The sequence below is a fragment of the Rattus norvegicus genome, chromosome 10 (assembly GCF_021556685.1).
Source record: "Rattus norvegicus strain SHRSP/BbbUtx chromosome 10, alternate assembly SHRSP_T2T, whole genome shotgun sequence".
Classification (NCBI taxonomy): domain Eukaryota; kingdom Metazoa; phylum Chordata; class Mammalia; order Rodentia; family Muridae; genus Rattus; species Rattus norvegicus.
The window spans coordinates 37,065,618-37,078,678 of record NC_141543.1 but is presented as its reverse complement, the minus strand read 5'-3'; the positions used below and the strand labels follow the sequence as shown (position 1 = coordinate 37,078,678).

Here is a 13,061-nt window from a genome sequence, read left to right as displayed (position 1 = left end):
CTTCAAGCTCCTTCAATCCTTTCTCTAACTACTCCAATGAGGACACTGCTGTCAGTTCAATGGTCAGCTGCAAGCATTCGCCTCTATATTTGTGACTCTCTGGTATACTCTGGTTTCTCTTCAGATCGTATAAATCTTTTGCATTTTACAATGTTATTCTTATATCTCATGTTAACTTCATTTAAGAAGACTTTAATAATTCATCCATTAAAGTCCATTATTCCATATAAATGTGGACCACCTTCCAAGAATCCAAAGAACTATTGGATATTGAGTTGCCATAATGTCTAGAGACCCATTGTTGTCCTAATGCCCCACATAGAATCCCACATCATCCCAAATACAAAGCCACATGGTACAGAACCTCCAAGGAGCACTATCCTCATTGCCTCTCTCCAGCAGGAGCCTACAGAAGACGGTACTTACCAGTTAGGAGAGAGCACTGCTTCTTGGTAGTCTCTCCTAATCCTCTGCTGCTGCTGGACTCTTCCAGCGCTGCTGATGGATAAAGAGGAGTCTGTCCCAGAATTCCATCCTTATCTCCTGGCCACACCTTCAAGCATTTTGTTTGAAAATCAAGTCTCTCCAGTTCTACAATCCTTTTGCCAGATAGTATCTGTTCAACTTAGAGAGCTTATAACAAAAATATTTAAATGAGCACTCAGGAAAGCAGAGGCAGCTGGATCTTCTGACTTCAAGGTCATCTCAGTCTATATAGTGACACCTTGTCCCCACAACAAACAAACAAAAAATAACTTTCTGCTGGGCAATCTCTAAAGCTTCAACAAAAGCCTTCACTTGAGTTCAGACTCCAGGTTTGGAGATCATGCTGACTTTGAGAAGGTTCCTACAGAAAGAGACTTTGAGCCACTGCACCAGCTTTCTCAACCATAAATGAAAAAACTGAAAGTCAGAAAGAGGAAAAGAATATAGAAAAAAACCGAGGGAAACTTCTGATGCAGAAGTGAAAGCTGAATAATTATATACAATGGTGTGCCGTTCAACTATTATCATCCTCTTGAATGTTTATTTGTAACCCATGTTAAGAGTGAACACTTTAAGCAAGAGAAGCTAGAGTCTCTGCTTACAGAGGTGTGGGGAGAGAGGTTGACAGCTCTCAATGTGGAGCTTCCCATGTCCTGATACCCCTTTCAGGCTTACTAACTCATAGGTGGAAACTTCCAGAGTTAGGCAGTTGTATAAGACAGGAAATTAGATAGGACCATTATCTGTGCTGGCAATTAAAAAGTGCTACATTGTTCAAAGCAAAAGGCTTCCAGAAGGTATTGTCAATTTACAGGGTTTCTCCTAAGCCTGCGGCCAAATACATCAATAAACCAAGCATGGAGTTCTTAAGGTTATTCTGAGCAATGTGCTGAAACGTCTGGGCTATGACCATATGAATGAAAGTCCGATGCTGTTCCTACACTCATTTAGGGGAAGACAGATGGGTCAGGGAGATTTAATAACATTAGGTTTTACCTAATGTAGTTGGGAGAATGGAGTCAGCTTGGATTTGGAGTGGTGTTTACTTTTCTTTCCTGTTTTGTTTTGACACAGGATCTCAGTATGTAATGCAGGCTAGCCGGAAATCCTGTGTAGCCCAGGGTGACTTTAGACTTCCCACCCTCTTGCGTCCCCGTGTGCTGGGGTCTCAGGTGTGTGCCACCACCCATGGGTTTCTGCTGTGCTGAGGACCCAACTCAGAACTTCATACATGCTCGGCAAGTCCAGTAAAACTGAACTGCATCCCAGCCAGCATGGTCCTCTGACAAAGAACTGTCTACACTCAAATCAAGGTGACCCACAGTCCCTGGACACTAAGCTGAACAGCCCCTGCCAGGGGCAGCTATCTAAATTGTGTGCTATGTTTTGCCAACTTCCTAGTCAGGGCTCCTGACTTAAAACAGAGTTGACTCTGCCTTTTAACAATGTATGCTTATAGAGAACGTCAACATTTCACTGGAACTCTGGGACTTGAAAATATCTCCATGAAATATAATTTTTTAAAAAGGGCAAAACCACCTATTCCATAGGAACCTATTTTTGTGAAAACATGAGACAACGACAACGTGTTTACATGTGTTTGTCTAGAGGCAGAAATGTGATGAACCAAACCCTGCAACCTCTTCATCCTGTATGTGTGTAAACACATGTAAATGGATTCTTTCATTCGCTTTTGATTTGTCTAATAGTTTTAGTGTGTGTGTGTGTGTGTGTGTGTGTGTGTGTGTGTACACACAGGAATGTATGTCATGTGTATGCATTCCTTTGGAAGCCAGAAGAGGGCATTGAATCCCCTGGGGTCACAATAACAGGACATTGTAGCTTCGTCACATTGGAGCTGGGAAGTTAAATCAGGTCCAACAGAAGAGCAGCACACACTCTAGACTGCTGATGTCCCCAGCTTCTTGTTAAATGTTTTAAATAAAATTAGACAAGGGGCAGCAAGAGCCCACAGCCTTGAGCTGAACAAGAAGAGGAAGCCAGATGAGCACCAACATTGATCGCTCTCTGTTTCCTGACCGTGCATTCAGTGCCAGCCGACATCTCAACCTTGCTGCCAGCATGGATTCCACATGAAGGACTGTATCCTCGGACTGTGAGCCAAAATGCCCATTCCTTCCTTAGAGGAATTGATGGTAAATCATTTTTTAAGGAAAAAAGAAACCCACATGTACAGCAAATCTCCAAAGTATGTATTGTTACAAACTACTTGAATTAACATGATTTTATTTTCTTATTAATTACACTTCTCTCTCTCTCTCTCTCTCTCTCTCTCTCTCTCTCTCTCTCTCTTCCTCCCCTCTCTTCTCTCTTTCTATCTTTCTGTCTTCTTTTGTTTCTTTCTTCCTTCTTATTTTAGATTGTCCTTGAAGAACATCACCAAGCACGTGGAAGGATAGGAGGCTACAAGCATACAAATGCTACACTAAAATGCATTTCTTTCCTCTACCAAGTAACACATTAAGTCACCATGGGTCTAGAAGTGGAAATTAGACTCTGTCACATGTGCTAGTTCATGAGGTTACCAATTCCTCCTTATGGAACACCTGTTCCGTGGGGCATTTCTATGCAGCAAGAGTCACTTGAATTTCATAGACCTAATTAAGCAAACATAACAGTAAAAATTCCTAGTTCTTGAGTATGAGAAAACCAAAAGATGTGATCAAGAACGCCTTCCCAGTGTCCTTTAGAATATATTGGCAGCAGGTCTGCTCCGTGCTCAGTGTGTTTGCTGAAATAGTTTGCTTGGCTATGGGACTTTCCTACTGCATTCTGAGTTCCTTGAAAGAAAAACTCATGAATAGTTTTTCCTTTCTTTTAAAATCAAATTTTGTGTTTGTGTGTGTGTGTGTGTATGTGTAGATAATTTCCCCACCCGGATATATATGTGCATCACATGCATGGCTAGGACCTGGGGAAGCCAGAAAAGGAAGTTAGTTGTTCACAGAGACCAGGGCCACAGTGTGGGCAGTAGGATTTGCTTCTCTGGAAGAACAGAACTCCCGTTTGGTTTGAAACCAGGGATAAATGACTGAGAAGCATATTATACATATTAAAGTAGACCTGGCCTCCAGGTTCTCCCAGCATCCCTCAGTCCCTATCTGTCATACCCTGGTCTGAATTTTTCAGCCCAGGGGCTGGGCTGTCTGACCCTCAGAAACATAAATCTTCCCTATTGAAAATCAAACGTTTTGGTCTCTCCTATTCTTCTCCCTCTACACATGGGCTTTCTCTCTTTCTCTTTCCCCTCCTCCGCTCTCTCAAGAGCAGCCTTCCAGAAAATCTGACTTTATATAAATCTAATCTGGTTTGAGATGGTTCATCTCACTGGGGGAGAAATAACCTATCAATAACCACTGAGCCAGCTCTCCAGCTCCTCCTTCATGAGACTGCAATCAGCAGTGCTTTGTCCTTCCGATCAGTGCACATCGTCACTCTGTGCCAGCGATGTCTCAAACATTGTGTAGACGCCTAAGGCCTGGCTTATTAGAGTTCATGGTCTAGATAAGAATTTGATTGAGATAAACTATCTAAGAAATGAGCTGACTATGGATGAGAAGCTTGTTTTCTGGACAACAAATGTAGAGACTAAAAAATATGAGGCAACTCCAATGGCCACCAGAGAGAAGTGTCCTGAGAAAGGGACCAGCCACAGAATAGGTGCAGGGACCAGGAGAACTCAGCTATCCTAGAAGCAGCAAGAAAGCCAGAAGGGATGAAACAGAGAGGACAAGGAGGGGCTGGCACAGGCAGGGCAGAAGCAGTCTCTCCAGGCAGAGGCTGAAAGGGCCTGAACAACACAGCAGGTGGATCCTTCTGGTAATCCTAGAAAGTGGAATACATGGGCTGCCACAGGAGGAGAGGGCACTGTTAGGAGAGCAAGAGTAGAGTAGAGGCCCCAGGCAGGACACTGATTCCTGGAAGGGGAGGAAGAAAGGGGAGAGGAGAAGGAGAATAAAAATCTCTGGGATTCCAACAGAAAACAATGGAACAGCTGGGCCTCCATGGTTTGCTTAATCTGCTCTGTCTTTGATTTGCTTGATTGGTCTCCAGCCCTGCTCCTCATCTTCCAGTCAGCTGACTGCTTGACTGAGGGTGTGTGCCCTCCCGCTCACACCAGTTTAACTGGATTCCTCAGTCAAATTAAACAGCAAACCCCATACTGAAGGTCCTGTGCTGGAATAAAATTATAATTTTCTAGGGACTGAGGATGTACCTCAGGAGAGTGTCTGCCCAGCCTGGACCAGGGCCTGGGTTCCACACCCAGCATGGTGGTGCACACCTGCAAAGCCAGCAGCACTTGGAATGTGGGAAAGAAATAACAAGTATAGGGAGTTCAAGGCCAGCCTGAGCTATATGAGAGCCTGTCTGTTCCGTTTGTTTGCCTGTTGTTTGTTTGAATAGTTGCCTTGGGACACAGAATGCACACTCAGTTCTTATTGCAGCTTGCTTTCCGTTGCTAACAGATACCAAGCAGTTTGGGGCTGAGTGGGTTTATTTGGCTTCCTGAGCATCCTGATGAGTGTCTATCACACAGAGGAACGGGGCAGGAGCTCAGTCAGGGGCAGAGGCAAGATAAGGAGGCAGGCTGCTTACTGCCTTGCTCAGGCTGCCTGTTTATGCAACAGGAGACCACCTGCCCAGCCCGCACTGCCCACAGTGGACCAGGCCCTCCCACATCCATCATTAATCAATGCCCACACACATGTATGTCTACAGGAGCGTCCTCAGTCCAGGCTTCCTCTTCCCAGGCGACTGCACTTGTCCTGTTGACTAAAACCATCCAGTGCAGCTGTACACTTACTGATAAGATTCTTTAAATGTTATTGTTTTGTACTCTCAGTACCCTAAGAATGATCATACTTTTTGACACACCTGCTGACTTTTGTCGACCCGCGTTGATCTTGTCTGCTGGACCTGGGATCTTAAGGCCTGAAAAAAAATGGTGCAGCTTACAGTGTGATGCTAGAGACAATTTTATTCAGTTTCAGTGTACGTTTTATACATGAATGCAAGAAAGAAAGTCATGGGGTTGGGGATTTAGCTCAGTGGTAGAGCGCTTGCCTAGCAACTGCAAGGCCCTGGGTTCAGTCCCCAGCTCCGGAAAAAAGAAAGAAAGAAAGAAAGAAAGAAAGAAAGAAAGAAAGAAAGAAAGAAAGAAAGAAAAGAAAAGAAAAGAAAAGAAAAAGAAAGAAAGTCATGATCCAAGGGTTGCTTGAGTTAAAAAAGTCAGGATGAGAAAAGCATGTCAGTAAGTGTCAATAAGCACATACTAATTATTAACAGAGCAGCCCTTTCCCAGAACTTTCTTAGGACAGAACACAAGTGCCTGGCACGTACCATAGGTTACTCTGGGAAAGCATGAAAGCAAGGCAGAAGGCCATATCCAGATTCAGGTTCCACTGACCAGATTGGGTTCTACAGCTGTGTTCTGACATCCCACAATGAAGATGCCTCATACATTGGATGTAAATGCTATCACAGGAGGCATGAAGTCAGGTCTAAGAACAATCCAGGGAACAAAATGCACCTGAGGTAAAAGGCCCTCTCCCTGCCCTATTTTCTGGAGCCTCTCTCACAGTTCCCCAAGGCATTGCTCACCATGAGTTATTCTTTCCATAGCATTCTTCACATAGAACTTACCTTTACAGCATAGTAATGCCCACAGCTTTCGTTTTTTATTTAAAGGATATTTCTTGCGTTCATATTTGAAATAAAATAAAGCAAAAAAGAACTACTTGTCTGTACGAGGTGGTTTAACAGGACACATGCATTTGTTCTACCTAACACTGCAAATCCATCTAAATAAAGTGTGTTGTCCAAGACAAAAATAATAAATAAATAAATAAATAAATAAATAAATGGAAGTTTAAAAATGCAATAATTTAGGAGTTGGTAGAGAAACAAAGCCTTGTGGCAGCTGTCTTGTTAACACAGGAATTAATTCCTCCTCCCCATGTCTGCTGAGTGTCTTGATATGTAACACATGTAAAATGTACACTGAATTACTAACACTTACAAAGAAAGAGGATGAACCCTCCTTAGTGATTTTTCTCTCTATTCCAAGTCGAGATGACAGGACTGCCAGTGCATTTGAGTTAAGGAAAGTGAATTCTTGAAACTCGGTGTACCTATTTTTATTTTAAAAACCTACCTCATGTGTGTGTGTGGGTGCCTTTGTGTATGGGAACCTATATGCTCTTGCTGTCCAGAAGAGGGCGTCTGGTGTCCTCTTCTCTCACTCTGCCATTCCTATGAGACATGGTCTGGTGTCCTCAGAATCTGATATAGAAATCCATCATTATAACAAGCATGTAGAAAACTGTTCATTATACCTGGCCCCCTCTACTGAAAAGCTGTGTGAAGAAATTCAATGCACAACTGAGCTGCACTGACTGAGCTACGTAGGGGTTTGGCTGTGTCAGAGCTGACTCCAAGGAAGTAACCGAACGTCCGAGTGTAAATCGCAGGCGTAGTATCAGTGAGTCACAGGCAGATGGATCTCTGGGCAGTCTGGTCTACAAAGTGATTCTGAGGTCAGCCAGGGCTACGTCGTGAGAACCTGCCTAAAAGTAAAATAATTAGCGGTAAAATATCCAAAACTCCTCGTGTTTCCTCAGCTAGGCTGGAAACATCGTGCTCCAGTAATCCTTCTGTCTCCGACCCTCTCTGAGCTAGAGTTACAGGTGTGAGCATGACATCGTGTTCGTTTGGAGGGGGCTGGGATCACATTCTGGGTCCCGGGATTGTACAGCAAATGCTTTGAACTACTGAGTCATGTAGCAGGCCCTGTCCTTTTGTTTCCTTTAAATATGGATAATAAAAGCTGCCTGTGTAGTTCTCATTGTATTAGCACCGGACAGTGCCAGTCTAGAAGTACAAAGCAATTCCACACGTGGCTCCTGGGCTGCGGAAGTGATAAATGGGAAGAACAAAGAATTGGGAGGTGGGGAAGACCAGTGTGAACTTAAACTCTACTGCATTTTCGTTTGGTTGGCTGAAGTTTCTTGTTGTTATTTGTTTTGAATGAAGTCTCATGTAGCCTGGGCTAGCCCAGAACTCTCAATGTAACCAAGACTGACCTTAGACTATGACTTTTCTGCCTCTGTGTACAAATTTCTAGATTTTAAGTATGCAACACAGTAACACAATGCTTAGCTTTTCTGTTGTATTTTATTTTAATGACTCAGTATGGATTAGTACAGTCTTTTTATCTCATTTGTTTACTATATATATACATATATATGTATATACATATGTATGTGTGTGTGTGTGTCTGTACCCACATTCACTTGATATACGTTCCTGAGACCCTCACCTACAGAGACCAGAAAAAGATGGAAACCCTCACAGCTAGAATCACAAGCAATTGTTGGATGTCTAACAGGGGTGCTGGGTACCAAGTTCAGATCCTGTGAAAGAGCATCAGGAGCTCTTCGAGCCATCTATTCAGACCATGTACTATATACTTTCCAATTTGATGTTTCTTTTTAGTGCTGGAAATCAAAGCGAAGACTTTGCACATGCTAGACAAGCATGCTACCACAAAGCAACGTTTCCACCCTTGGTTTTCTGAAACAGGTTCTTGCTGTGTACACTAGGCTGACATTATACTAGCAATGTCCCTGCCCAGTGCTGGAAATATACTCACATGCTGGAATTATAGTCATGAGCAACCACACCCAGCTAAAGCATTCAGACTTGAAGAACCAATCCCAAGACTCCCAGTAAAGACCATGGCTCGGTTGACAGTGTCATGTCACTCTGTGTGTTTAAAGATTCCATGGTGTGTTCATTGCAGACACTAGAGGAAACTGGATAACTACAGAGACACATGATTTTGCTGAAGATGCTGAAGATGCAAATAATTTCAGGACGGAAAATTGAACAATGACAACAAGGGACATAAACAATCCAACAAGATCCGTATCTTTCCAGGCTACTGAAAATCAATCAGCTTCAGATTGTTGGCCCTGTCCAGAGTGTCCCTGTGACACCTTGACTGGAAAGAAGCAGCAAGAACAGTGTGAAAGGTCAGATTTTGAAATATTTCCCTGAAATTCCAGGAGAATGAGGTCACTGTATGTGTATCAGGAATATTTAGAGCGAGGAGAGTGGTTGGTGTCACTGTTGGAAGGAACAGTGGAATCTGCAGAGACCTTCACTGCAATCTGGAGCAGACAGGCCTTAAAGCCTTTTACCACGAACACTGGGGCCTTCTGCTACCACAACTCAGTTGGCACCAGGTCCAGAGTGCTTGACCAAGAGCTAAAAGTCAACTTTGGCTTGAGGAAACAGGGAAGGCAGATCTTGTGAGTTTGAATTTAGCCCGATACTTATAATGAAAAAGAACTTGGTCTACCTAGAGAGTATGGCGTAGTAAGACCATATCTAGAAAAAGACAGAGACAGAGACAGAGACAGAGACAGAGACAGAGACAGACACAGACACAGACACAGACACAGACACAGACACAGACACAGACACAGACACAGACATAGACACAGACAGACACAGACACAGACACAGGGAGAAGAAAGGAGGGAGAGAGGGAGAGAGAAGAAAAGAGGAAAGATAGGGGGAGGTAGGGAGAGAGGGAAGAAATGGAGGAAGGAGAAAAGGAAGGGAAGGAAGGAGGAAAGAAGGGAAGGAAGGAGGGGCAAAGGAAAGAAAGAAAAAGAAAGAATAAACAAAGAGAGAGAGAAAGAAGAAATTGTTCCTGCTGTTCACAGCAGTGCACACAAGTGAACACAGCCATGGTGGGTGGGAAGAACCAGAGGTCAAAATCTTCTTTGCCCACATTAGAAGTTCAATAAAAACAAACAAACAAATAAAGACTGGTTACATAAGATACTAATTCCCTCCATTGCCACACTCCCGCCCCATGACAAAAAGAAATGGATGCAGAAATCCGCCATTACCACAAAAATGCAGGAAACAGTCTTATTGTACAAATACTTATTTGCCCCTTTTACTGAAGAATTGTATGAGGAAGTTCAATACAGAGCTGAGGTACTGTGCACCACACTGCAGGCCTGGAATGATTTCTTCTTTCTTTCTTTCTCTCTTTTTTTCTTTCATTCATTCTTTCTTCCTTCTTTCCTTCCTTTCTTCCTTTCCTCCTTCCTTCCTTTCCTTCCTTCTCTCTTTTCCTCCTTTCTTCCTTCCCTCTTTCCCTACCTCCCCCTCTCCCTCCTCTCTCCTTCCTCTCCTCTCTCTTTCTCTCTGTCTCTGTCTCTGTCTCTCTTTCTTTTTCTAGATCTGGTCTTACTATGTCAGACTCTCTAGGTAGACCAAGTTAACGTCTTCATTATAAAGATCAGGCTAAATTCAAACTCATAAGATCTGCTTCCTCCTGCCTTCCTGGTTTCCTCATGCCAAACGACCTCTAGCTCTTGGACAAACTCTCTGGACCTGGTGCTGTCTGAGCTATGGCAGAAGAAGGCTCCAGTGCTCATGGTGAGGGACTTTAAGGCTGCAGTGAAGGTCTCTGCAGATTCCACTGTTCCTTCCAACAGTGACACCAACCACTTTCCTCAAACTAAAAATCCCTGCCACACATGCAGCAGCCTCCTTATCCTAACTTTTAGGGAACGACTAGGAAATGTGACATTTCACACCCTTCTTTCCAGTCAAGATATCCCAAGAACATGCTTTTACCAACAGTACAGCTCCCACCAGACATTGTTTCTCTTCCTATTCCTAAATGATTGTTTGTACACTATAAAAACTTCTTCTGCTCCTCCTCCTTTTTCTTCTATAAAGATTTTATTTATCTTATGTGAGTACACTATTGCTGTCTTCAGACATACCAGAAGGGGGCATCAGATCCCATTATAGATGGTTGTGAGCCATGGTTACTGGGAATTGAACTCAGGACACCTGGAAGAGCAGCCAGTGCTCTTAACCTCTGAGTCATCTCCCCCCTCTTTCTTCTTCATCTTCTTTTGGTTAACACTATCTATCTATCTATCTATCTATCTATCTATCTATCTATCTATCTATCTACCATCTATCAATCATATGTCTATCTACCAACTATCTACCATCTATCAATCATATGTCTATCTACCAACTATCTACCATCTATCACTTATCTATCACAAGCAAATATTTAGTCTCAGGTGAAACAAATGTATGTGTGCATTTTTTTTTTGATATTTCAAATATAGCTGCAAGAAATATTCTTTAAAAATATGGGCATTTATGTACTGTGAAAGTATAGAGTTTATAAAGTGTAAAGTTGATGTATCCAAGTATGGTCTTATGTCAGGTACTAAACCTCAAAACAATGACATAGTGTAAGCATCATATGAGTAAATGAATAGCTACACTGGTTAGTTTTAGTCAACAGGACAAGTGCAGTCGCCTGGGAAGAGGAAGCCTGGACTGAGGACGCTCCTGTAGACATACATGTGTGTGGGCATTGATTAATGATGGATGTGGGAGGGCCTGGTCCGCTGTGGGCAGTGCGGGCTGGGCAGGTGGTCTCCTGTTGCATAAACAGGCAGCCTGAGCAAGGCAGTAAGTGCCTGCCTCCTTATCTTGCCTCTGCCCCTGACTGAGCTCCTGCCCCGTTCTTCTCTGTAATGGACACTCATCAGGATGCTCAGGAAGCCAAATAAACCCACTCAGCCCCAAACTGCTTGGTATCTGTTAGCAACGGAAAGCAAGCTGGAATGAGAGCTGAGTGTGCATTCTGTGTCCCAAGGCAACTATTCAAACAAACAAACAGGCAAACAAACGGAACAGACAGGCTCTCATGTAGCTCAGGCTGGCCTTGAACTCCCTATACTTGTTATTTCTTCCCCACATTCCAAGTGCTGCTGACCTTGCAGGTGTGCACCACCATGCTGGGTGTGGAACCCAGGCCTTGGTCCAGGCTAGGCAGACACTCTCCTGAGGTACATCCTCAGTCCCTAGAAAATTATAATTTTATTCCAGCACAGGCCCTTCAGTATGGGGTTTGCTGTTTAATTTGACTGAGGAATCCAGTTAAACTGGTGTGAGGACAAGGGCACACACCCTCAGTCAAGCAGTCAGCTGACTGGAAGATGAGGAGCAGGGCTGGAGACCAATCAAGCAAATCAAAGACAGAGCAGATTAAGCAAACCATGGAGGCCCAGCTGTTCCATTGTTTTTTGTTGGAATCCCAGTGATTTTTATTCTCCTTCTCCTCTCCCCTTTCCTCCTCCCCTTCCAGGAATCAGTGTCCTGCCTGGATCCTCTACTCCACTCTTGCATTCCTAACAGTGCCCTCTCCTCCTGTGGCAGCCCATGTATTCCACTTTCTAGGATTACCAGAAGGATCCACCTGCTGTGTTGTTCAGGCCCTTTCAGCCTCTGCTTGGAGAGACTGCCTCTGTCCTGCCTGTGCCAGCCCCTCCTTGTCCTCTCTGCTTCAGCCCTTCTGGCTTTCTTGCTGCTTCTAGGATAGCTGAGTTCTCCTGGTCCCTGCACCTATTCTGTGGCTGGTCCCTTTCTCAGGACACTTCTCTCTGGTGGCCATTGGAGCTGCCTCATACTTTTTAGTCTCTGACTGTTGGGAGCGATGCCCTTGAAGCCATTGGTGATGTTATTATTATGGTTAGAATTAAGTATGACTGGGTTCATGGAAAATGCCCAGCCAGCTGCAGAAGCCTAATACAAATCTGGTGGTCAAAATGAATAATAATATGATACGTCAAGATACCCAATGTGATGACCTGTAACCTTTCTGAAAAACCAACATCCTGCTGACTAATCGCTATGACAAACCTGTGAACTTTCTGACATCCTGTCAACATCAGCCGGTTCCCTGACCACACGAATACTGTGCCCTTGGCCTGCGTAAATGTTTTACACTTCCCCCTCCCTCTGTTACCCATATTATGGTATAAATTCAGCCTTGGGGAAAAATAAAATTGTCGCCTTGATCAGACTCTTGTCTTGGCGTCCTTCTTCGCGTCTCTTGTCCCCCATTCTCCTCCAGGTAACCCCCCCCCGGACCCTTCGCTTACATCTGACTTACATTTGTTGCCCAGAAAACAAGCTTCTTGTTCATATTCAGTTTACTTCTTTTTTTTTTTTTTTTTTTTTTTTTTGAGCTGAGGACCGAACCCAGGGCCTTGCGCCTGCTAGGCAAGCACTCTACCACTGAGCTAAATCCCCAACCCCCTTCAGTTTACTTCTTGGGTAGCTTATCCCAATCAAACTCTTTTACCTAGAGAGTAAACTTTAATAGGCTACACAGTAGGAGCCTACACGTCGTTTGACCCATGGTGCAAAATGAGTTCATCTCCTGTGATTGGAACACTGAGCACATGCCTATTGTATTGCAAACCCATGAAGGAGGGGCTGGAAAGATGGATCAGTGGTTAGGAGTGCTGGCCGCTCTTCCAGAGGACCTGGGTTCAAGTCCCAGAGCCCACACAGTGGCTCACAAGTACCTATGGCTTCAGTGCCACTGGATCTGACTAACGCCCTTTTCTGGCCTCCTCGGCACTACATATGCATGTGGTACACAGGCATACATAGCTGTGCAAAATATCCATGCACATAAAAAGAAATAAAAT

The 13,061-nt window shown here is 43.9% G+C and overlaps 1 protein-coding gene across 1 annotated transcript in view; it reads right to left on the bottom strand.

Moving 5' to 3' along the window:
* Havcr1 (hepatitis A virus cellular receptor 1) overlaps positions 1-1,119 on the bottom strand; it is a 33,278-nt gene extending 32,159 nt beyond the window's left edge. The window contains exon 1 of the mRNA XM_087570079.1: positions 427-1,119. The gene's annotated coding sequence lies outside the window, so the exon portion shown is untranslated. The remainder of the gene's footprint in view (positions 1-426) is intronic.
* Positions 1,120-13,061: the final 11,942 nt, after the last annotated feature.